This window comes from Pristiophorus japonicus, chromosome 2, assembly GCF_044704955.1.
Source record: "Pristiophorus japonicus isolate sPriJap1 chromosome 2, sPriJap1.hap1, whole genome shotgun sequence".
Lineage (NCBI taxonomy): Eukaryota > Metazoa > Chordata > Chondrichthyes > Pristiophoridae > Pristiophorus > Pristiophorus japonicus.
Genome location: NC_091978.1, coordinates 57834987 through 57860715, shown reverse-complemented (window position 1 = coordinate 57860715; position 25729 = coordinate 57834987). Strand labels below are relative to the sequence as shown.

The 25729-nt window shown below is 45.0% G+C and overlaps 1 protein-coding gene across 1 annotated transcript in view; it reads right to left on the bottom strand.

The window, feature by feature from the left end:
* LOC139230156 (mitogen-activated protein kinase 4-like) overlaps positions 1-25729 on the bottom strand; it is a 59113-nt gene that overhangs the window by 15208 nt on the left and 18176 nt on the right. The gene's annotated exons all lie outside the window — the stretch shown is intronic.

The following is a 25729-nucleotide window of genomic DNA, read 5'->3' as shown; positions in this document are numbered from 1 at the left end:
CCACTCAGCCATACCCCAGCGATGTCAAATGGGCGATCTGATTTCTCAGCAATCACACGATCGCCCAAAAAAAGAGGAAGTCAAACGGAAGTCCAAAAAAAAAGCTTCCCTAGCAACGATATTGTGCGCATTTGTGGGATTTTTTTGGAGGGTTGATTTTTTTTGCCGCTTTTGGAGAGTTTATGGGTCATCGCACATGCTCAGAAGGACAGGGTTGGAGAGAGTGGGAGAGAGAGGAGAGAAGGAGAGAGGCATCGAGGAAGCAGTGAGGAAGTATTTGTATTTTGCTAATTTGATTTAAAATTCAAGAATGGAAACACCAAATAGAAGGGAGATGGAGAGGCAACGGGCAAAAGCCTTTAGTGAAGAGGCGAACGAGGCCCTTGTAAATGTTGTTTCCACAACATGGGAGGACTTGACACGGGGTGGCCTTGGGAAATCTCCACCCCGTGCCTATTGATGGATCTGGCTGGAGATTGCCGATGTGGTCATATCAGCATCCAATGAGGTGCGGACAGCTGACAAGTGCCGCAAGAGATGGAATAGCCTGCTGGCAGCTGCCAGAGTAATTTGGATTTTATATATGTCTTTAAAACATATTTAAAAGTCATATTTAAAAGCACACATATGTATTATTTACTTCATGTTTATAAATTATTATGTATTATTTACTTGATGTTTATAAATTGCAAACAAAATCCTCAATGTTATTTATTTATAATGTAAAGTAATAACATTAAGTTAAAAACTACATTAAATTAAAAAAAATTACATTACTAATTACATTTATTCACCCTAATACTAAGTTGCATGTTATAGTATTTAAAATTATTCATATGCAGCTACCAGAGTAAGTTGCATTTTAATATTTGAAAGATATTTAAAAGTCATATTTAAAATCATACATATGTATTATTTACTTACTGTTTATAATTAGAATAATATTAAAAGTTATTCATATGCACTACGATGTTATGTAATAATTGAACATTTAAATCAGTCTTCAATGTTTATTGTCAAGTACAGTAGCTTATGCTGTGCAATGTTAAATTATCATTTACAGAAAAAAGATCAGTATGAACCGTGCGGAGCAAAGGAGGACAGGTGGCGGCTCTGCGACAGTGCACACACTTAATTCATACGAGGAGCTTGCGATGGCCTTGGTGGGGCCTGAAAGCCGTTCGGTCACGACTCGTGGCGTGGCCGAGCCCACCCTTGAGTCTGGTGAGTAATGCTAAATGTGCAATGTATCAAACATTACTAAATACATATGAGAAATATCGTAGTTCCGCATTTGTTATGCAATTATAATTCATTAATTTAGATGTAGTCTGATCTACGAATGAGGCCATGTTAACTCTAATGAACCCTTGTGCATATGTGGTTTTGCAAAGTATTGCAATGTTTTGGGTTATATTGAAATATTGATATTGATATTGAAATATTGAAATATATTGATATGTATTGTTGTGAGTTGTTTCGAAATGTCATTCATCTTTCTAAGGTCAAGTGATCATTGAGCAGTGCTCGGTAGCAGAGGCTTCTCAAAATGTGATAGACCCCTCAAGCAGCTCGCAGGAGGTTGAGATGGTGGAGGACGAGGAGGAGGAGCAGGAGGAGGAGGAGGATGATGAGATTTTTTTTGTGGGGGGAGGAAACAACCTGCGGCCACCTTGATTGAGATGGAAGACGCACCAGGACCAAGCGGTGTGCAGGGGACGATGCCAAGGCGCGTCATTTTGCAAACGTCGATCCCATGGAGGTCCGGTCAGCGTGGCAAGCAATCGCCTACCATGGAGGACCAGACAGAAAGCTTGATTTCCCTGTGCAGGGAGACGGTCGCGATTGGTCGCGACCTTATCCAGGGGTTTGCGGGATTCTCTGCGAAGTGGAGCCAGTTTCCAGCATCCTGGAGTGAGTTCTGCACGAACTTCTCCAATTGGTCTTCCAAGCAAGCACAGACAGCAAGGGAGATCTTGGAGGCCATTCGGCAGCAGACAGCCGCAACCAATGCCCTACGGCATGCATAGCACCCCAAGGTGTCGTGTCTGCTCGCAGTGAGACCCCGAGCACGCAAGCGAGTACGGAGGGCACAGTTCCTCCTGACTCGGAAGTGGAGCTTCAGGCTTCCGCTTCCGCTCCATCACCTCCACCATGGCAGGAAGTCTTGCCGTCCCACTCTTCACGACGTCTTGGTGTCGGTCTGCGTAGACCAAAACGGGCGGGTGGGGTTCGAACACGGGGTGGGACTGGACCTGGAGGGAAACGTGGCCGTAGCTAGGGAGGGGGGCATTTTTTCACAAAGTTTGTTCACTTGTTCAATTGTTCTTGTTCCTGTTTTGTTACTTTTGTTAGTTGTTAAAGGTTAATTGTAAATTGCTAATTGTTAACTGTTAAGATTTTTGTGTATTTGAGGGAAGGGTGGGTTGGTGTGGGGGGCGGGGGGTAGAGGGTAGGAGGGATAGTTTTTCAATTTTTATTTGCACTTTTTTTAATTAAAAAAAATGTCTTTAATTCAATAAATTGTGTGTGTCTTCTCTCTTGGTTACATTAGTTATCAACTATACAGATGTTATTCCATATTTGTTCATTCTATTAATATACGAGTACTTTAGTAACACTTCAGTAACACTAAACTTTATAAAATAAGCATAAGCTCTGATGATAGGCCATTGCAGGCAAGACCTAAAGGACACCCCAAGCAATTGAACGTATTTTGATTAACCCTAACTGTAAATCAACATCTGAAATGTCCACATTTAGCGAGTGGAACCCCTTACAGTTATGAAAGACCTCCACGTTATTTCAGGGTGCTTTGAGGGCAATGTGCATACAGTATATTGCTCCCTGCACCTTGGGGAAGTCTGCTATTCTATGGAAACCAAAAAATACTCACGGTCTGTGCCTCCCTGGTCATTGTGAAGCTCATGAAGTCCCTCCACGAGCATAAAGAGTCACCTAGCAAATGCAGCTGTGTGTAGCGTGCTGATTTGTGATTTTAATAATCTCTCAACAATATCTAATCACTGTACTCTGCACTCTCTGTACTCTATATGCTGTTTATCAATCAGTTTGATAGGCACCAACAATATCAGTAAATAAATTCACTATGTAAAAGCTTTTTAATAAATTCAATATATAAAAAATATATAAAACCTTCTAATAAATTCTATTATATAAAACCTATTCACTAAAAACAATGTAATAATACCTATATGAAAAATTACAGCTCTTATTAAATTATATTATATAAAACCTAATTATATAAAACCTAAACATAATGATAACTATATGAAAACTGACAGCTCTCAGTAAATTATACTATAGAAAACCTATTTACTAAAAATAATGTAATAATACCTATTTATATTCTCTGTCCCAATATTCTGAATACAACTAACTCTCTAATTAAATCACAACTAATCCTCTACCCTTCCATTGAAGTCAAAATGGTGTCCGTAGTGCCCATTTTCCTTCTCATAGGCCCAGAAAAAGCAACTATTTCTCAGCACTGTTTTGGGCCTTGCATCGGCCCAGCGAAGTGCATGCTAGGTGCTGAAACTTGGGATGGACCTTGTGTGGGCTATAATTTTGGCAATCTTTTCGGCGATCAAAGTGGAAACTTAGGCACCTGTTTTTCGGGTGATATTTTGGGCCTGGTTTCCACTTTTTGCTCAAAATGGGCGATAGAGGTCCGTTTTGGGCCATATAGGGGCCAGAAGTGAAGTGGAAAATCCAGCCCTTGGACCTTTTCTAAAAGTGAAAAAGGGCTGAAATTTATCCTTTTTTTAAGAGCTGTTACAGGCGGTAACGGGTCAGGTAAGCACCTCGCGTGTGTTCCTGCCCTGTTGGCTGTGCGCCGACCCCTTACCAACCCCTTTTCTGCCCCACGTGGGAAATTGCCTCGCTGTGGCCACCATTTTATTTTAATTGTCGGCCGACTCCGAAGTCGACCCGATAATGGCGACCACAGGTTTGGCAAGGCTGCCAACAGGCAGCGCAGTACTCCCTCTTGGGTACCGGGCCATTGGCCCGGCCGAAACCCTCTCTGGTGGCACAGTAGATGCCACTAAAGTCTACGCAGAGCTCGCAGTGGCCCTCCCCTTTAATGTGAAAACTAATGTTGTTATGTAGCTAGCACATAGATTGGAGTGTACTTCCAAGGCAGTGAATACATCAAGCAATTGACATGATGTCAAAAATGCATGAAATGGGAGTTTTGCTTAAAGCTATGTCAACAACAATGTGTTGTGTCCTGGATGGTGTCGAGTTTCTTGGGCATTGTTCCTGCTTTATCCATCCAGACGAGTGGTGAATATTCTATCACGATCCTGATTTGAGCCTTATAGTAAATGAAGTCACATTGAGGCATCATGAGGTGAGACACTTGTTGCGGAGTTCCTACGACTTACCCCCTGTCCTGCTGTTTTAGTCACGGTGTTGTTTTGGCTGATCCAGTTAACAAGAAAGATCGGCTAAGATTTCAGGTGGACGTCATCGGTCACTCTGGCTTCTGATGTTCTAGTGAAGGCTTCTCTCCAAACAATAATTTGCCTTTCAGGGCAGACCTGCTGTACATTTGCTGTGCTATTGGCAGGTGCTTTTAGAAAGATAGAGCTTCCGTGATCAAATCAACTTCCCTGAACTAATGATTCATGCAATGATCTGAAGTATATTACATTGCATGTTGCAAGGCAGTAGCATAGTCCATATAATAAAGATTCATGTTCTGTTGCTAACTTCTGGATTGATTTGATGATACTATTTTATTTCCTTGCTGGGCTATTCCTTCACTGGCACAAAACTGACATCTGGCTGAGATTATGCAGCAGCATGGGTTTCAAGTATTTCTATGGCTGTCAGTCGTGCAATCATATGAATGTCATACAGGGTAAACCATTCCTTCTCCTTCCTTCTGAGGCAGTCCCGTGTATCGAGGATGACTTGCTTCCACACCGAAAAGGGATGAGTTCACAGATTTTTATTGTGTTCCTAACACAGATGAGCCTGCACACAGGGAGGTTAAAGTAACAGTGACTTCAGTCTTTATTAGGATACTTCAGAGTGAGGAACAGGCCTTCGGGGCCGGCTTATATACAATGCTCCCAAGGGATGCTAGGATCCCTTGGGACTTCAGAGGATGCGCTCCCTGGTGGCGGAATATGGGAGTGCATGCTTTACAGATACACAACATCACTCCCCCCCCCCCCCCCCCAAGTCAAAGTGAAAACTATTTATAAGGTGAGGCGGTCGGGAGCCTTTCTTTACCTGGTGGACCGCCTCGTTACAAAAGTCTGTTCTGATGTATTGGCTGTCCCCTCGCTGGGCTGGCGTGTTGTTGGCCTGCTGGGTGAGCCTGGCCTTGCTGGGCTGTTGGGCATGAAGGGTTCAATTTCCTGGTCCAGGGTGGTTGATCCTTTGGATGTGTGTTGTGGGCTCGAAAAAGGTGGTGTCTGCTGTGGGTTATTCAGGGCAGTCTGTGAACCGCAGCCTCGTTTGGTCCAAGTGCTTTCTGCATATTTGTCCATTGTCTAGTTTCACTACAAACACCCTACTTCCTTCTTTAGCTATCACCGTGCTCGCGATCCACTTGGGACCGTGTCCATTGTTTAGTACACATACAGAGTCAATCAGATCAATTTCCCATATCACAGTGGCGCGACCATCGTTTACATTTTGTTGCTGCCGCCTGCTCTCTACCTGATCATGCAGGTTGGGGTGAATCAGCGAGAGTCTGGTTTTAAGTGTCCTTTTCATGAGTAGCTCAGCCTGGACAGGCGGGTTTGGAGTGAGCCTTCTGTGACTCATTTAAGGCTCTGTTCGATTGTTTGTACTGCCCACTCTGCCTGCCCATTGGAGGCTGGTTTAAACGGGGCCGAGGTGACATGTTTGATCCCATTGCGGGTCATGAATTCTTTAAATTCGGCACTGGTGAAACATGGCCCGTTGTCACTGACCAGTATGTCAGGCAGTCCGTGGGTGGCAAACATAGCCCTCAGGCTTTCAATGGTGGTGGCGGTGCTTCCCGACATTATTTCACATTCAATCCATTTTGAAAAAGTATCCACCACCACCAGGAACATTTTACTGAGAAACGGGCCCGCATAGTCGACATGGATCCTCGACCATGGTCTGGAGGGCCAGGACCACAAACTTAGTGGTGCCTCTCTGGGCGCGTTGCTCAATTGAGCATACACGTGGCATTGCCGTACACAGGACTCTAAGTCACAGTCGATACCGGGCCACCACACGTGGGATCTGGCTATCGCTTTCATCATTACTGTACCCTGGTGTGTGCTGTGGAGATCCGAGATGAACGTCTCCCTGCCCTTTTTGGGTAGCACTACGCGGTTACCCCACAACAGGCAGTCTGCCTGAATGGACAGCTCATCCTTTTGCAGCTGGAATGGCTTGATTAGCTCTTGCATTTCAACGAGGATGCTGGTCCAGCTCCCATCAGTACACAGTTTTTTTTACTGGGGACAGCAGAGGATCTTGGCTGGTCCAAGTCCTAATCTGGCGGGCCGTGACAGGTGATTTATCATTTTCAAACACTTCCATGACCATCAATAAGTCTGCGGGCTGCGCCACCAGCAACAAGTTTGCAGGCTGCGCCATTTCCATCCCCGTGGTGGGCAATGGTAGCCGACTGAGAGCATCCGCACAGTTCTTGGTGCCTGGCCTGTGGCGGATGGTATAGTTATACGCTGATACCGCGAGTGCCCACCTTTGTATGTGAGCTGAGGCATTCGTATTTATCCCCTTGTTTTCAGCGAACAGGGATATGAGGGGCTTGTAATCGGTTTCCAGCTCAAATTTGAGGCCAAACAGGTACTGATGCATTTTCTTTATCCCGAACACACACGCTAAAACCTCTTTCTCAATCATGCTGTAGGCCCTCTCAGCCTTAGACAAGTTCCTGGAGGCAGAGGCGACAGGTTGCAACTTCCCCGCAACGTTAGCTTGTTGTAGTACACACCCGACTCCATACGACGACGCATCACATACTAACACAAGTCTTTTACACGGGTTATACAATACAAGCAGCTTGTTGGAGCATAACATGGTACTGGCTTTCTCAAAAGCAATTACTTGATTTTTTTCCCCATACCCAGTTCTCACCTTTACGCAATAACACATGTAGGGGCTCTAAGAGGGTGCTTAACCCCGGTAGGAAGTTATCAAAATAGTTGAGGAGTCCCAGGAATGACCACAGCTCCATGACGTTCTGTGGCCTGGGTGCGTTCCTGAGAGCCTCTGTCTTGGCGTTTGTGGGCTGAATGCCGTCCGCCACGATCTTTCTCCCCAAAAACTCCACTTCTGTTGCCATGAAGACTCATTTCGACTTCTTCAGCCGCAGCCCTACGCGATCCAGTCGCTGGAGGACCACCTCCAGGTTTTGTAGGTGCTCGGCGGCGTCCCGACCCGTGATCAATATGTCATCCTGAAAGACCACCGTGTGTGGTACCGACTTGAGTAGGCTCTCCATGTTTCTCTGGAAGATCGCAGCAGTCGACCGAATTTCAAGCGGGCATCTGTTGTAGATGAACAGTCCCTTGTGCGTGTTGATGCAGGTGAGGCCCTTCGAAGACTCCTCCAGCTCCTGCGTCATGTCGGCCGAAGTCGGGTCGAGCTTGGTGAATGTCTTGCCTCCTGCCAGTGTCACAAATAGGTCGTCTGCCTTCGGTAGCGGGTATTGGTCCTGTAGCGAGAAACGATTAATAGTTACTTTATAATCGCCGCACATCCTGACCGTGCCATCACTTTTGAGTACTGGAACAATCGGGTTGGCCCACTCGCTGAATTCCACTGGGGAGATGATGCCCTCGCGTTGCAGCCTGTCCAGTTCGATTTCCACTCTCTCCCTCATCATGTGAGGTACCGCTCGCGCCTTGTGGTGAATGGGTCGTGCCTCTTGGACCAAGTGGATCCGCACCTTCGCCCAGAAAAGTTTCCAATGCCTGGCTCAAAAAGGGAAGGAAATTTGTTAAGAACCTGGGTACATGAGGCCTCATCGACATGTGATAGCGCTCGTATGTCATCCCAGTTCCAGCGGATTTTGCCCAGCCAGCTCCTTACAAGCAGTGTGAGGTCATCGCCCGGGACAATCCAGAGTGGCAGTTCATGCACCGTGCCCTCGTAGGTGACCTTGACCATGGTGCTGCCCAGGACAGTGATGAGCTCTTTGGTGTACGTTCTCAGTTTCGTGTGGATGGGGCTCAGGGCTGGTCTGAGTGCCTTGTTGCACCACAGTCTCTCAAATATCTTTTTACTCATGATGGATTGGCTAGAGCCAGTGTCCAGTTCCATGGCTAAGGGTAAGCCATTCAATTTTACATTTAGCATTATAGGTGGACATTTCGTCGAAAATGTGTGCGCCCCATGTACTTCAGCATCTGCCTCCTCTCTCTGAGGCTTGAAATTGTTTTGATCCACCATGGACCGATCTTCCTCTGCCACATGGTGGTTAGCAGGTTTTGCAGAGCTTGCAGCTCGCCTGCAAGCTCGTTGGAGGTGCCCCATTGTTCCACACCTCTTGCAAACATACCCTTTGAAGCGGCATGAATAGGCTGAATGCAAGCCTCCACAATGCCAACAAGGTGTGAATTGCCTTGCATTCATCCTTTGTTGGGGACTCTGAGTCATCTGGGTCACCTGAGGTCTGCTGGCAGTTGTAGACTCGTGGTTTCTGCCCTGTACACCTCTGCTCGCAAACACAGTTCCAATTATTTTATGAACTTGTGTGTTGAGAGATTTGTTTGGTGTTATCACTGGTGGACATAAATGCCTGTGCTATCGCAATGGCCTTACTGAGGGTCGGTGTCTCTACAGTCAAAAGTTTTCGTAGGATGGTCTCATGGCCAATGCCCAGTAAAAAGTCTCTGAGCATCTGCTCCAGGTAACCATCAAACTCACATTGTCCTGCAAGTCACCTTAGCTCGGCGACATAGCTCGCCACTTCCTGACCTTCAGATCGCTGGCATGTGCAGAACTGATACCTCGCCATCAGCACACTCTTCCTCGGGTTGATACCTTGCCATCAGCACACTCTTCCTTGGGTTAAGATGCTCCCGAACCAGTGTACACAGCTCCTCATACAACTTATCTGTGGGTTTCACCGGAGCCAGAAGATTCTTCATGAGGCTGTAGGTCGGTGCCCCGCAGACCGTGAGGCGACCGCTCTCCTTTTTGCAGCGCTTCCTTCTCCGTCCAGCTCATTGGCTACAAAGTACTGGTCTAGCCGTTCGACATAGGCTTCATGGTCCTCACCCTCCGAGAACTTCTCCAGGATGCTCACAGTTTGCTGCATCTTTGCGTTGGATTCGTATTCTCATCGCCAGTTATTGTGTTCCAAACACAGATGAGGCCGCACACAGGGAGGTTAAAGTAACAGTGACCTCAGTCTTTATTAAGACACTCCAGAGTGAGGAACAGGCCTTAGGGGCCGCCTTATATACACTGCTCCCAAGGGATGCTGGGATCCCTTGGGACTTCAGGGGATGCGCTCCCTGGTGACGGAATATGGGAGTGGATGCTTTACAGATACACATCAATTTTCAATACCACTACCACTGTAGAAGCACTCTGGTCTCTAAACGAGGAGCATAAATTCCAATCCAAGTCTCAACTGACACTCCCACTTATGACTTCCCCCAGTAGGGGGAGAAGGAAAGAAATAAGGAGTGAGTGAGTCAATACATGTCAATGTTAGACAGTTTGATTGTGAGTAGGGGTGACAACCTGCCTAGCAAGGGTCCTTCCAGATTATTGAAAGATGCCAAACCATCGTCTTGACTTTTTTCAGGAAATTACATCCGAAGTTGATTGTGGAAAGCCTTCAACTTTCAAAGGGCATTTGACAAAGTTTCACACAAAAGGAATAATAGTCAAACTCAAAGATTCAGGATAAATCTTGGGTATGGATAAGAAGTTGGCTGAAATGCACAAAACAACAGGCATTGTTAGAGACTAGGGAGATTTTCATTGGTTCTGTCGGGTAGAAATAAAGTTGTGGCGCTTCGAAAATCGTGCGGGAAAATGATTCCCGTTCACAATCCGCCATCCTGACAGGAGTCTACTGCTGCCCAATTGGAGGGCCTGCCTAATTCTTACTATGCAAATTGGAGTCTTATGACATACATTTTGATTGCCTATGATTGCCATTTTTGGGGAGCAACTAGGTCAAGGTCAATTGAAAATTTCAAATCTGAGATTGATTGATTTTTGTTAGGCCAGTGTATTAAGTGTTAAAGAACCAAGGCATGTAGATGCAGTTAAGATACAGATCAGCCATGTTCTAGTTGAAGGGCGGAACAGGCTTGAGGGGCTGAATTGTCTACTTCTGTTCCTATGTTCCTAACTGGGCGGAACATGTGATATGCATGCTTACCCAGTTTAACCTGGTGCCTGAGCTGAAGTGGACCAAAAAGGGATTTTTTCAATTATTTTGTGGGGCCAGGCGGAGCAAGAATAGTGTGACACACTTACTCTCTGTGCTTTCCCCTCCTGTGATTGGTTCCCTCTCGCCCCTCCCCCCGCCACTCCCACAGACCTACCTTGCTGCTAGCCAGGTTGGAACCCAGACGCTGATGTTGGTCCTAATCTGGCGAGTACTGAATGTTTGGTGCACATGGCCCACTGGCAAGTGGGTGATGGACCCGTGTCCTGAAAATGGACTGGTTCTCCCGCTATCACTATGTGAAGCACAGCTAGCTTCCAGTTCCACATTCAAAACACACGGGCTGCTGGCCACCACTCCCCCTCCCTCCCTCCCTCCGCTCGGATCACCACCTCTGCCTTCTCGATCCCAACCTCGACCCACCCTCCCCGATCAACCAATTATCATGGTGCATATAGGTACCAACGATATAGGTAAAAAACGAGATGAGGTCCGACAAGACAAATTTAGGGAGCTAGGAGCTAAATTAAAAAGTAGGACCTCAAAAGTAGTAATCTCAGGATTGCTGCCAGTGCCACATGCTAGTCAGAGTAGGAATCGCAGGATAGCTCAGATGAATACGTGGCTTAAGGAGTGGTGCAGAAGGGAGGGATTCAAATTCCTGGGACATTGGAACCGGTTCTAGGGGAGGTGGGACCAGTACAAACCGGATGGTCTGCACCTGGACAGGACCGGAACCAATGTCCGAGGGGGAGTGTTTGCTAGTGCTATTTGGGAAGGGTTAAACTAATATGGCAGGGGGATGGGAACCTAGGCAGGGAGACAGAGGGAAGTAGAATGGGAGCAAAAGCAAAAGATAGAAAGAAGAAAAATAAAAGTGGAGGGAAGAGAAACCCAAGGCAAAAAGCAAAAAGGGTCACATTACAACAAAATTCTAAAGGGGCAAAGTGTGTTAAAAAGACAAGCCTGAAAGTTCTGTGCCTCAATGCGAGGCATATTCAGAATAAGGTGGACGAATTAACTGCGCAGATAGCAGTTAACGGATATGATGTAATCACGTATCACGGAGACATGGCTCCAGGGTGACCAAGGCTGGGAACTCAACATCCAGGGGTATTCAACATTTAGGAAGGATAGATAGAAAGGAAAAGTAGGTGGGGTGGCATTGCTGGTTAAAGAAGAAATTAATGCAATAGTAAGGAAGGACATTAGCTTGGATGATGTGGAATCGGTATGGGTGGAGCTACGGAATACCAAAGGGCAGAAACCGCTAGTGGGAGTTGTGTACAGACCACCAAACAGTAGTAGTGAGGTTGGGGACAGCATCAAATAAGAAATTAGGGATGCATGCAATAAAGGTACAGCAGTTAGCATGGGTGACTTTAAGCTACATATTGATTGGGCTAACCAAACTGGTAGCAATGCGGTGGAGGAGGATTTCCTGGCGTGTATTAGGGATGGTTTTCCAGACCAATATGTCGAGGAACCAATGAGAGGGCTGGCCATCCTAGACTGGGTGATGTGTAATGAGAAAGGACTAATTAGCAACCTTGTTGTGCGAGGCCCCTTGGGAAAGAGTGACCATAATATGGTAGAATTCTTTAATAAGATGGAGAGTGACACAGTTAATTCAGAGACTAGGGTCCTGAACTTAAGGAAAGGTAACTTCGATGGTATGAGACATGAATTGGCTAGAATAGACTGGCGAATGATACTTAAAGGGTTGACGGTGGATAGGCAATGGCAAACATTTAAAGATCACATGGATGAACTTCAACAATTGTACATCCCTGTCTGGAGTAAAAATAAAACGGGGAAGGTGGCTCAACCGTGGCTAACAAGGGAAATTAAGGATTGTGTTAAATCCAAGGAAGAGGCATATAAATTGGCCAGAAAAATCAGCGAACCTGAGGACTGGGAGAAATTTAGAATTCAGCAGAGGAGGACAAAGTGTATAATTAAGAGGGGGAAAACAGAGTATGAGAGTAAGCTTGCTGGGAACATAAAAACTGACTGCAAAAGTTTTGATAGATGTGTGAAGAAAAAAGATTAGTGAAGACAAACGTAGGTCCCTTGCAGTCAGATTCAGGTGAATTTATAATGGGGAACAAAGAAATGGCAGACCAGTTGAACAAATATTTTGGTTCTGTCTTCACGAAGGAAGACACAAATAACCTTCCGGAAGTACGAGGGGACCGAGGGTCTAGTGAGAAGGAGGAACTGAAGGATATCCTTATTCGGGAAATTGATGGGATTGAAGGCCGATAAATCCCTGGGATGGAGAGAGACAACGGGTAATTATAGACCAGTTAGCCCGGCATCAGTGGCGGGGAAAATGTTGGAATCAATTATTAAAGATGAAATAGCAGCACATTTGGAAAGCAGTGACGAGATCGGTCCAAGTCAGCATGGGTTTATCAAAGGGAAATCATGCTTGACAAATCTTCTGGAATTTTTTGAGGATGTAACTAGTAGAGTGGACAAGGGAGAACCAGTGGATGTGGTGTATTTGGATTTTCAAAAGGCTTTTGACAAGATCTCACACAAGAGATTGGTGTGCAAAATCAAAGCGCATGGTATTGGGGGTAATGTACTGACGTGGATAGAGAACTGGTTGGCAGACAGGAAGCAGAGAGTTGGGATAAACGGGTCCTTTTCAGAATGGCAGGGAGTGACTAGTGGTGTGCCACAGGGCTCAGTGCTGGGACCCCAGCTCTTTACAATACATATTAATGATTTAGATGAAGGAATTGAGTGTAATATATCCAAGTTTGCAGATGACACTAAACTGGGTGGCGGTGTGAACTGTGAGGAGGATGCTAAGAGGCTGCAGGGTGACTTGGACAGGTTAGGTGAGTGGACAAATGCATGGCAGATGCAGTATAATGTGGATAAGTGTGAGGTTATCCACTTTGGGGGCAAAAACACGAAGGCAGAATATTATCTGAATGGCGGCAGATTAGGAAAAGGGAAGGTGCAACGAGACCTGGGTGTCAAGGTTCATCAGTCATTGAAAGTTGGCATGCAGGTACAGCAGGCAGTGAAGTAGGCAAATGGCATGTTGGCCTTCATAGCTAGGGGATTTGAGTATAGGAGCAGGGAGGTCTTACTGCAATTGTACAGGGCCTTGGTGAGGCCTCACCTGGAATATTGTGTTCAGTTTTGGTCTCCTAATCTGAGGAAGAACGTTCTTGCTATTGAGGAAGTGCAGCGGTTCACCAGACTGGTTCCCGGGATGGCTGGACTGACATATGAGGAGAGACTGGATCAACTGGGCCTTTATACATTGGAGTTTAGAAGGATGAGAGGGGATCTCATAGAAACATATAAGATTCTGACGGGACTGGACAGCTTAAATGCGGGAAGAATGTTCCCGATGTTGGGGAAGTCCAGAACCAGGGGACACAGTCTTCGGATAAGGGGTAGGCCATTTAGGACTGAGATGAGGAGAAACTTCTTCAATCAGAGAGTCGTTAACCTGTGGAATTCCCTGCCGCAGAGAATTGTTGATGCCAGTTCATTGGATACATTCAAGAGGGAGTTAGATATGGCCCTTACGGCTAAAGGGATCAAAGGGTATGGAGAGAAAGCAGGAAAGCGGTACTGAGGGAATGATCAGCCATGATCTTGTTGAATGGTGGTGCAGGCTCGAAGGGCCGAATGGCCGACTCCTGCACCTATTTTCTATGTTTCTATGTTTCTATGATCCTGGCAACCACGACCCATCATCATGGGTATCGAGGATGACTTGCTTCCATGCCAAAAAGAGATGAGTTCACAGGTGTTTCAATGAAGGACCTAATATTCCAGGAATCGAACTACATCCTGCAGGGTGGAAGATGCCGGTGCTTGGATTTTTTTTAACGTGTGGTGGCCGTTGCACACCAGCCACCAGACAGGCTTGACAAAGCTAGGTCTTGGTCCAGTGGCAAGGATTAACCAAGGTGACTGGAGACCAGCTCTACTGCACGAACCTAGTGCGCACACATATCGCAGTTTGCCCGTGCTGCCCCTGGGCCCACGCCCCTTCTAGTCCCAAACTCACGCTTTTCCTGGGCCCCGATCGCGTCGCTCAACGATCACTTGCCGCTCCTGCGCCCCAACCTCGCCGTTCCTGCTGTATCTGCCCACGCTCCAATCACCGACTTGGACCTTGCTAACGTCCAATCCAGTCACCCTCTTTGCTACCGTTGCCCTCCTGTACCAGCTTGCGTTGCTCCTTGCAGTGGTATACCGCCACGCTGTCCAAGGGCTGCTCACCGCTCCTTTTATAGCCCCGACCTGTCGCTGGTGGTCTCTCGCAGGTCGCGGCTGTCACGCTGCCATCCACCCGGTAGCACCCCTCTCCCGGTGCCTTTTATGAACTTACCTGAGGGCCACTGCCTTTATCACAGCAACCTGATCATCAAGTCTTCTTTTCCGTGAGCTGCCTGGGGACGCCCATTAGTGCCCATTAGCCCATTTGCTCACTGGTTTGATGTGTCAGCTGTGGTTCACTAGGTAGCAGACTCGTGCCTGAGTCAGAAGATTGAGGGTTCAAATCCCACTCCAGAGACTTAAGCTCATAAATCTGGGCTGACACTCCAATGCAGGACTGAGGGAGTGCTCCACTGTCAGATGTGAGGTCTTTCGAATGAGATGTTAAACCGAGGCTCCATCTGACCGCTCAGGTGGATGTAAAAGGTCCCATGGCACTATTTCGAAGAAGAGCAGGGGAGTTATCCCTGATGTACTGGCCAATATTTATCCCTCAATCAACATAAGAAAAACAGTGTATCTAATCATTATCACATTGCTGTTTGTAGGAGTTGCTGTGCGCAAATTGGCTGCCACATTTCCCAAATTACAACGGTGACAACACTTCAAAAGTACTTCATTGGCTGTAAAGCGCTTTGAGACGTCCGGTCGTAATGAAAGGTGCTATAGAAATGCAAGTCTTTCTTTTTTCGAAGTGACTATTTGAACTTACGCTTTCTACGCATGCGTCCTCCTGACTCCGCGCACCCCCCCCCCACTGCCCCCCGAAACCAGAACTAGAAGTGAGGCCCTGAACTGATTCTGAACTGACCACATTATCCGACTGAGCTACAAGCCTCTAAAGCCTCCTGCTGAGTCCCGAGCCTCCCGCTGAGCCTCTGACCGAGCGCTGAGCTGCGATATATATGTGAGCGATGCTTGTGTTAATCATGTTTGGAGAGTTTTGTACAATGCAACTTGATTGTCTTTTATTGGCAATAAATTTCATTACATTTTTTACATTATTTCTGAGTCATTTGGGTCAGTGGCTATTGTCAGCTACTAGAGTTTGGGGTAAGGGACTTTGACTGGGGGAGGCAGCACTTGCGCTGGGGTAAGGGACTTCGGCTGGAACTTAGTGGCTTTTGCTTGGTTGTTCGAGATGTGTCCTCTCCAGCTTCTTATGTCAGAATGGATTAAATTACAATTTGCAAAGTCAGTCAGAACTTCGGCTGGGCGGCTCCATTTACATTTTTTCAGATAAACATCAGGGTGTGGCTTATCCTCCAAGGGGGCCAATCAGCAATAGGTCATGTGCTAATGGATAGCCAATCAGAGAAACAAAGGCCATTTTGTTAGTACAAATAGACCCATTTTTTTACTGAGGCTTGAGGCCCATCACGTGTGCTTTAGGCCTGTCAATTCCCACACACATGTTTTTGGACACGCTCGAACTCCTGGTCCAAAAAGTGTGACAAAAGCATGACAACAGGAAGTCAGATGGCTCAGATGTAAGATTTTTATAAGTTATAGATATAGTTATAGATCTACCAGGACATTGCTGAAGAGTAATTTGAAATCTGAAGTGTGCATTTTGATATTTACTGCAGTCCCACTGGGACCTAAAGGCGACAGCAGTTCACCCATCACTATTCTGTATCAAAATTAATGAAGCAATTTAATCACATGATTGAGTCAAGGTAAAAATATTACAAAACTTAGTAATATTATAAGGTACAGGCCTCATTAAGTATAATGTTTGTACTACTGTTTGTCTACCATTTTACAAAGTAACATTATTATTTCTTCCCCAAAACCTTCCTTCCTATTCTTCGTCATTTACATAATAATAAAATATACTTGTTCTCCCTGTTGCTTCCCATGGTGTATTTCTAGTTCTTGCTGAAGTCATTTGTGTAGCGCTTGCCAACTGAGGTGTTGAATCTCCAGCAACCAGCACTTGGAACAGCTGTTCATTCCCCAGGATACGAGCCTGGCTGACTGACTAACTCCGGCCGCAATATCCAAGTCACCATGAAAGTACTTCATAAATATCTGCCTCTGACCCCAACAAACACTTCAGTCCTCTTCAGCAATACAAAAAAAAAAAATTCCAAACAACATTGTAAGCTTAGAATTTTTTATTTACTCGATTAAACTGTAGAACAAGCTGAAAAATTGCATTTATTTTTGTGCCTCATTATGACATAAATGTTCTGCCTGGCTCACAGTACACTCTGGTTCCACAGGAGCATTGTGAAAACAGGAACGTACCATGATGTGATACATTTATTCACACTCACGCATACAATCTCTCCACAGGGATTAGAGCTGTTTTAAAAATCTAATTCGTGTGCCTCACAGTTATTTGTAAATCTTTGAAAGTCACAGTCCACTGGAGATTCTAGTTCCACAAGAAAAAGGGTGAAAAGTACAACTTTCACAATCTATTTTTCTGTCACTCTCTCAGAATTTATCAACTGCAGCTAGAAATTCCAGTATCCAGGCCATATAAAACACGGACACAAACTCCAGACAGAAGGGCAAGCCTATCAGGCAGAACTGGGAGGGGTATAAAATTATGAGGGGCCTGGATAGAGTGGATAGGAAGGACCTATTTCCCTTAACAGAGGGGTCAACAACCAGTGGGCATAGATTTAAAGTAATTTGTAGGAAGTTTAGAGGAGATTTGAGGGGAAATTTCTTCACCCAGAGGGTGGCGGGGGCCTGGAACTCACTGCCTGAAAGGGTGGTAGAGGCAGAAACCCTCACCACATTTAAAGAGTACTGGGATGTGCACTTGGTGGTGTAACCTACAAGGCTACGGACCAAGAGCTGGAAAGTGGGATTAGGCTGGATAGCTCTTTGTTGGCCGGCATGGACACGATGGGCCGAAATGGCTTCCTTCCGTGCTGTAAACTTCTATGATTCTATAACTTGCTTGCAGACATTTTTAACATTAAATAACTCATTTTATTGGTAAATTTAACAACTTTTTTCACTATCTGTGATTTGGGGGTTTCTCATTGAAGTCAAGAGAAATTGCTGCAACAGATATCTCCTAACAAAAATGCAAAACAGCCCCTACAACATTAACGTCATCAAATGTCTTTTTAACAAGTCTGCTGCCGCAGGCAAGGTCCCGGGACTCACTTGGATCCCGATTTGATGGGAAGATGCGTGCTGTGAACCTCACCCAAAGAAGTGAAATTCAGTATGGGATTCTATGCAATGGGATTTCAAGATTAAAATAAGTGCACGATCCTTGTTACTTGCTCTCAAATCGATGAATCACTCTTCCAAAGTTGAGTATCTGATTTTCTGACACCACCCCAACTGTTTGTAATGATGTGGTTTCCAAGAAGCTGATATAATTTTCCTTTCTATCTTTTCTTTGTGAATTTTGTGAGTAATTTCAGTGTCAGAATCAAGCACTTCCAGGTCATTACTGGCACTTGGGAAAAATTCTTGAGCAATTGAGGATACTTCTGAGGCAGAAGCTTTGCAGGAGTTGGGAATTTGGGACAGGATCTGCTTAGTCTTCATCCCTTTTTTTAAATGATGAGAAATTCTGCCAGGTGGAGTACTGGGCCTTTGTAAGCATCTTCTCTGTCCCATGCTGACATCAAAAGAAGAGATGGGATTGACCCCGCGTACCAGAAATCCCATCAGTTCCGCCTCCCACCCCACACAAGGGATAGCTTCATAATCCTGGCAGAAGTGAAGCTCACAGAACTGCTTTCCTAACAGCAATTGATCACAGAGATTGGAGGCAGGAAAGCAGCAGTGGCAAAATGAATCTACTTGAGAAAGCAAATCTTTATTCTTTGGTCAAGGTGACCTACGCTTCTCAATGGACTAGTGTTGTGCTACCCTGAAATTCCTGGCCCCCAAAGGGCCAGTTGCCCAGGGAGCCCCATAAAGCATGCCCGCTTTAAGGAAATGGGCCCTAACCAATACAGTTGGCACAGGGTCAGGGTTGGGACAGACTGGCTGGCAAAAGCCACGCCATACCATACATCTGGTGGCAGGGTGGGGTTTAAGGAATTCCAAGCCCCACTACTCCAAGAAGGTGCCACAGTCCGAACTTCAGAAAAGTATCACCTAACTGCACCATTGTGGCCTTAGTATTTCCAGTATCTTCATAGAATGGTTACAGCACAGGAGGCCATTCGGCCCGTTGAGTCCATGCCAGCTCTCTGCAAGAGCACTTCAGCTAGCCCCACTCCCCCGCCCTTTCCCCAGAATTTTTTATTCCTTCAGGTACTCAAGCAATTCTCCTTTAAAAGCCACGATTGAGTTTGCCTCCACCACCCTTTCAGGCAGTGCATTCCAGATCCTAACCACTTGCTGCGTAAAAAGGTTTTTCCTCATATCACCTTTGGTTCTTCTGCCAATCACCTTAAATCTGTGTTCTCTGGTTCTCGATTCAATGGTACAAATTAAATGGTACAATTTTAAAAGGGATGCAGAAAGAGAGAGATCTGGGACTTTACATATGCAAATTATTGAAGGTGGCAGGACAAGTTGATAAAGCTGTAAAAAAGCATACAGAATCCTTGGCTTTATAAATAGAAGCATAGGCCTAGAAATACGCGCTGTTATCTCCGACTGTTAAGGCCCATTTCAGAGAAAGAAATGGCCGCCGCCTCACTTTCACCCGCCTCTGGCGCGGGACTCGGCAGCCGCCATTTTGGTTATATCTGCAATCTTTGATGAGTTTATGGCTGGGTCCTCAGCACGCTCAGAAAAGCGCGCGTACAGCAGCCCTGCAGAGATGCTGTCAGCGCTTCTCAAAGGACACACACAGCTTTCAGGCAAGTTTGGATTTAAACTTTTGGACTGTTTTTTTTAATATATTATTGAAGTCGTGGCTTGGTGCAATAGATGTTAAAAGTTTTTAAAGTGTGCAGGGAGTGCTGCTTCGGATGTTAAAAAGGAAGCCTCTGAGAAGACTGAAATGCTGGAAATTCTCAGCAGATCCGGCAGCATTCATGGAGAGAGAAACAGAGTTAATGTCTCAGGTCCAGATGCTCTCTGACCTGCTGAGATTTTCCAGCACTTTCTGCTTTTATTTCAGATTTACAGCATCCGCTCGCAGAGGGAAGAGGAAGATGCAGAATGTGGCCACGCTGAGTGAGATTGCTGATTTAATGCCAAATTAGGAGTTTATGACCACTAGGAACTGAATTAAAACTGCCCAAAGTCATTTCACATAGGACCTTTACAAACAGTTGCGAGGACGGTTTAATATTTTAAGCACCTTTGATGCAATGACATATCATATGTTTACAATTGTGTGACTACAAATGCCTGATAAAAAATTATATCCAAAATGATCTTACTCGTGCAACAATGCCCCTTTAATTAAACATCTTTCAAAGTAGAAAGGCATAATAAACATACATAAAGATAATGACTTAGATTGTAAAACATTCCTCTACATGTTCTCTTTTCTGAATTGTGTGCAATTACTGATAGAGATCTGATGAGGTCAGCTTATTGGCCTTGAACTATACTGGAGCCAGATAGCTACCACCTGCTTGAACCAGTTTGCTTTAAAAGTGCAGCCTTGACCGTGCCACATTTTTCTGCAATACAATAAAAATCAGTTACTGATAAAGTAAGAATTCCTCTGTCATTCTCGCAGTATAATAATCTAAAGCATTATCTGTGTTTTAAAAGAAGGTTGATGGAGAGCAAAATCCCTGGCTAGCGGTATGGCAAAGCAAAAGATTTTGAGAACAGCGACTGTGCAAGAAAAGGAGGAATCAACAATACAGAGATACACCACTGAAGGCTCAATGTAGAATAGAAAATGATATCTTATGTTTCATCACTTGCTTTGAAATGCAGAAATGTTCTTGTGGCAAAACGAACAACAATATGACAGCTGGTCCACACTGCAGCATTTTCTGCTATGTCCCTCATTCACTTTTGGCTTGTGTCCCAATTGACAGTTCACCAATGTCAGCTCACATCCTGTCTTGATATATGCCCTCTCTCAATCTCTCCTTTTTCCTCACTTGCCTGACTTGATCACCTCTCATCTAAGTTAATTTGACGTCTGGCACACACTGTGATGGAACAGTTTAAATACTAGGGCCGATTTCCCCAATCACAGAGGAAAATGACCTTGGCATCATGGCACACATTTGCACTCCCGCATTGGTAGAGTGGGCAGCTGACCTTACTGGATTTGGCAAGAACAACTCATTAACATAACTATAATATAGTCCCTGCATGTTTTCCACATGGACAGACCATTATGCTAACAGGCTGGGGATAGGGGGAGACTTGGAGTGTTCCACCTCTTAAAGCGATGCTGCTCATTTGTGTTTTTGATGCTTCTGTTCTATACCTGAATTATTCAGCCAGAGGAATGTATCGAATGGTTGCTTAGAGACCAGATATACTATCCTTGCGATCATGGTTGATGATCCCACTCTGGCACCCAAAAACCAGCTGCAGACAAAAGATACAATGAAGCACCGTGAGTTACATGCACCATCATTGAGGAGACAATCTGGATGCTGAAATCCTGCTTCAAGTACCGAGATAAGTCTGTGGGAGCCCTGCAGTACAGGCCAGCAAGAGTGTCTTGAATTTTACTGGCATGTTGCATTCTTCACAAGTTTATAACTCGGAAAGGATTAGTCCTTCCAGTTGCAGATGATCAGAAGAAGTACAAGGCCATCTGTCATATATTCACAGAGCACAAGCACACACAGTTTCTAACATGGCAGGCAGCTCTCTCGGAAGCCTCCGGAATCTCTGCCTGGTTCTGTTTATTATTAACCCTGCACTTGCAGTACACAATACGTTCACATCCATAGTATGGAGCTACCAACATTACAAGCTTACAGACATTACACCATCCATCTCCAGGACAAGACAGGGTTATCCATGGGTGAGAGGAGATGGCACCTAATAAACTCTTGTCAGTAGCAAGAGAGGAGGCAGAAAATCATCAGGAACTGCTTCCACTAGGTATTAGGCAGTCAATCTCCAGAAGCCATCCTTCAGTGGATGACCCCACTACTAACTATAATTTACAAAACCAATAAATCATGGAACATCTCAGGGAAAGCAATATTATAGCTATAATCATCAAATAAAAAGAGAGGCTTCAACATAAAAATGCACATTAATATACAATTTTAAAAAAAATTACAGATTTTCACCACAGTCTTATTTCTATTTCTTGTCACTGAGCCAAAATTCCATTCTGACCCCAGGCGCCTTCCATACCGGAATTGGAAAATGGGATGTAATCCTGGTTCTGTCAGGATTCTACACTGTGGAGAAGAGGCCTGAAAATTCTGGGGGGATGGGCGCAAGGATGGGACTTTGACTCACCACCCCCTATGTCAAGGGGTGCATCTGGGAGAGGTCCTGGGAATTCTCCCCAGCACACCCTCTACAGGCATTAATGGAGCTCTTTTTGGCCAAGAGTGGTGTGAGGTATCAGGAAAACCGTTTGCCCCAAAGGTGTTGACTAAGTTAAGAAAATCCCCCCGCCCCGCCCCTGAAAGCTTCACTGGGAGCAGAAGAAGGAAAAGGGTCACCTCTTTGTTGGGTTCGTCCTGGGTCTCACTTCCAACCTCGGAATGACATGGTGCCACTGTGATTTTCAGAGCTGATGTCAGGATAGCACAGCTCCTTCAGCCTGATCCCAGCCCCAGCATTTTGGGATAAGATCTGCATCTGCGCGGTCGGGAGTACACTCAGTCACATTTCCACAAGGGGAGCGGGATTCCTGGAATTTCAGAACTGCAGTAGCTACCCCTTTGTGACGAAACCCTACTTGCACTTTTCCAAACCCAAAAATGGGATGGGATAGTGGCTGGTTCATATGTGCAGGTGGAGATTCCACCCCTCAGCACATTCAACGGCGGAAGAAAAATTCAGCCCCTTGTTTCTTTCAGTCCTCCCTAATCCCACCACCTAAACACCATTTATTTCTCATCTTCTCTTTGATAACTTTCAACCTTTGTGATGTCCCGCTCTTTGGGTCATAACACTTCACCTATGGTCTTCAATAATAAATAATCTTACTTGTAGATACATATAATGTTGTTGTTTCATTACAGCCAATTTAATCATTGGCAATTGGCCAATTGGAAAGGAAATTTGGATACCCATATAAATCACCTATAAATGTGATAATCATATTCAAATGCATAAAACTGGTTAAAGTATCATTCAGTTGAAATCATGGACTTTGCTTACTCTGCCTTATCAAACTAAAGAAAGGCAGATAAATGATAGACTCGACCTTCAGTCTCATCCTTCAGTAGTTGAGCACATTCTATTTTAGCAATAAGGCACACGCCCAAGCATATTACTGAAGCAGATATTGCATCAGCATTATATTTTTAAAACTAGTTAAAACAACTGCAATAGATAATAATTGCTAGGAAAAACCCCCCATCAAAAACCATTTGCACGCAGTTGAAACTTTTTAAGACTGGTATAAGGTGTTGGTTCTGCAGCTGCACAGTGTACTTGGGCATTAACGCGCAGTGTTAGGAGTGCCAGAATATAGCTGTGACTTTCCCACAACCCTGATCTCCCAATCCCAGCCGCATCACAGTGGGAGAGAAATTCTCAAACAAAAGTTGCCCTTGGCCCCCTTTTAGCAGCCATAGGAATGTAAGAAATACATTCGGCCATTTGGTCCCTCGCGCCTGCTCCGCGATTTAATAAGATCATGGCTGATCTGATCTTGGCCTCAACTCCACTACCCTGCCCGCTTCCCATAACTCTTTATTCGCTTATCGCTCAAAAATTAGTCTATCTCCGTCTTAAATATATTCAATGACCCAGCCTCCACAACTCTCTGGGGCAGAGAATTCCACAGATTTACAACCCTCTGAAAGAAGAAATTCCTCCTTATCTCAGTTTCAAATGGGCGGCCCCTTATTCTGAGACCACAATCCCTAGTTCTAGTTTCCCCTATGTGGAAATATCCTCTCTGCATCCACCTCGTCGAGCCCCCTCATTATCTTATATGTTTCGATAAGATCACCTCTCATTCTTCTGAACTCCAATGAGTACAGGCTCAACCTAGTCTCATAAGTCAACCCCTTCATCTCAGGAATCAACCTAGTGAACCTTCTCTGAACTGTCTCCAATGCAAGTATATCCTTCCTTAAATACGGAGACCAAAACTGTATGCAGTACTCCAGGTGTGGCCTCACCAATACCCTATACAGTTGTAGCAGGAATTCTCTGCTTTTATACTCTATCCCCCTTGCAATAAAGGCCAACATTCCATTTGCCTTCCTGATTACTTGCTGTATATGCATATTAACATTTTGTGTTTCATGCACAAGGATCCCCAGGTCCCTCTGTACGGCAGCAGTTTGCAATTTTTCTCCATTTAAATTAAAATTTGCTTTTCTATTTTTTTTGCCAAAGTGGATAACCTCACATTATCCCACATTATACTCCATCAGCCAAATTTTTGCCCACTCACCTGTCTATATCCCTTTGCAGATTTTTTGTGTCCTCGTCACAATTTGCTTTCCCACCCATCTTTGTATCGTCAGAAACCTTGGCTACATTATACTCGGTCCCTTCATCCAAGACATTAATATAGATTGTAAATAGTTGAGACCCCAGCACCGATCCCTGCGGCACCACACTAGTTACTGTTTGCCAACCGGAAAATGGCCCATTTATCCCGACTCTCTGTTTTCTGTTAGTTCGCCAATCCTCTAACCATGATATTACCCCCAACCCCGTGAACTTTTATTTTGTGCAGTAACCTTTTATGTGGCACCTTATCGAATGTCTTCTGGAAATCCAACTACACCACATCCACTGGTTCCCCCTTATCCACCCTACTCGTTACATCCTCAATTACAAGCCAATTAGGAGTGATCTAGTCAGAGAGGTAGGTACAAGTTGCCAGCCCACACCTTTGGTGCCAGTTGGTGAGTGGATGACAGAGAAAAGGTATGAGATGGCATGTATAGTTCTGGCCTCGAGAGCATCAGAGATTGGCTTGAAATAATATTGCTGTTACAAATTTGTGCCTGCTATAAATACCTTCTCGGGTTCAGTGGCATTGGTCATTCCCATAAGTGGAAAGATCATCTTATTTTTATGGGAGTTGACTCACACTGCTCTCTGTCTACTCACATGTTGGAATTACCAGAAATATGACAATACATTACCCTTGTGATCATATCTTTTGCATGAATGCTTTTTCAATCTCTTGAAAGGATATGAATCAATAAGCTGCTTTATTTCACAGTAAAGTAATCATGTAGAATAGGGTCAAGATTAAATTCATTTAATTCAAGCAGTACAACATATCTTCATGGAATGATACAAAATTAAGGACATAAGAATTAGGAGCAGGTGTAAACCACATGGCCGCTACAGGCTACTCCGCCATTCAATAAGATCATGGCTGATCTTCAACCTCAACTCCACTTTCCCACCCAATACTCACACACCTTGATTCCCTGAAAGTCCAAATATCGATCTCAGCCTTGAATATAATCAATGGCTCAGCATCCACAGCCCTTTCGGGTAGAGAATACAAATGATTCACAACCCTCTGAGTGAAGAAATTCCTCCTCATCTCAGTCTTAAAAGGCTGATCCTTATCCTGAGACTGTGACCCCTAGTTCTGGTTTCTCCAACCAGGGGAAACAGCCTCTCAGCATCTACCCTGTCAATCCCCCTTAGAATGTCGTATGTTTCTTCTAAACTCCAGAGAGTATACGCCCCCATCTACTCAATCTCTCCTCGTAGGACAACCCTCTCATCCCAGGGATCAATCTAATGTACCTCCGTTGCACCGCCTCGAAGGCAAGTATGTTCTTCTTCAGATAAGGAGACCAAAACTGTTATGTATGTAAACCTCACCAATGTGTAAGCCTTGCCACCAGGGGCACACCTGTGGGAGACCTAAGGATCACCTGTGTACCCTGGGCAAGCAGGTATAAAAGATAATCTACCATGCTGCTTCCTCACTCTGGAGTTACAATAAAGAGACCAAGGTCGCAACAGTTTGAGCTGAAGATGTACAGTCTTGTGGAGTTATTCTAAACGTAACAATTGGTGACAAGTAACAGA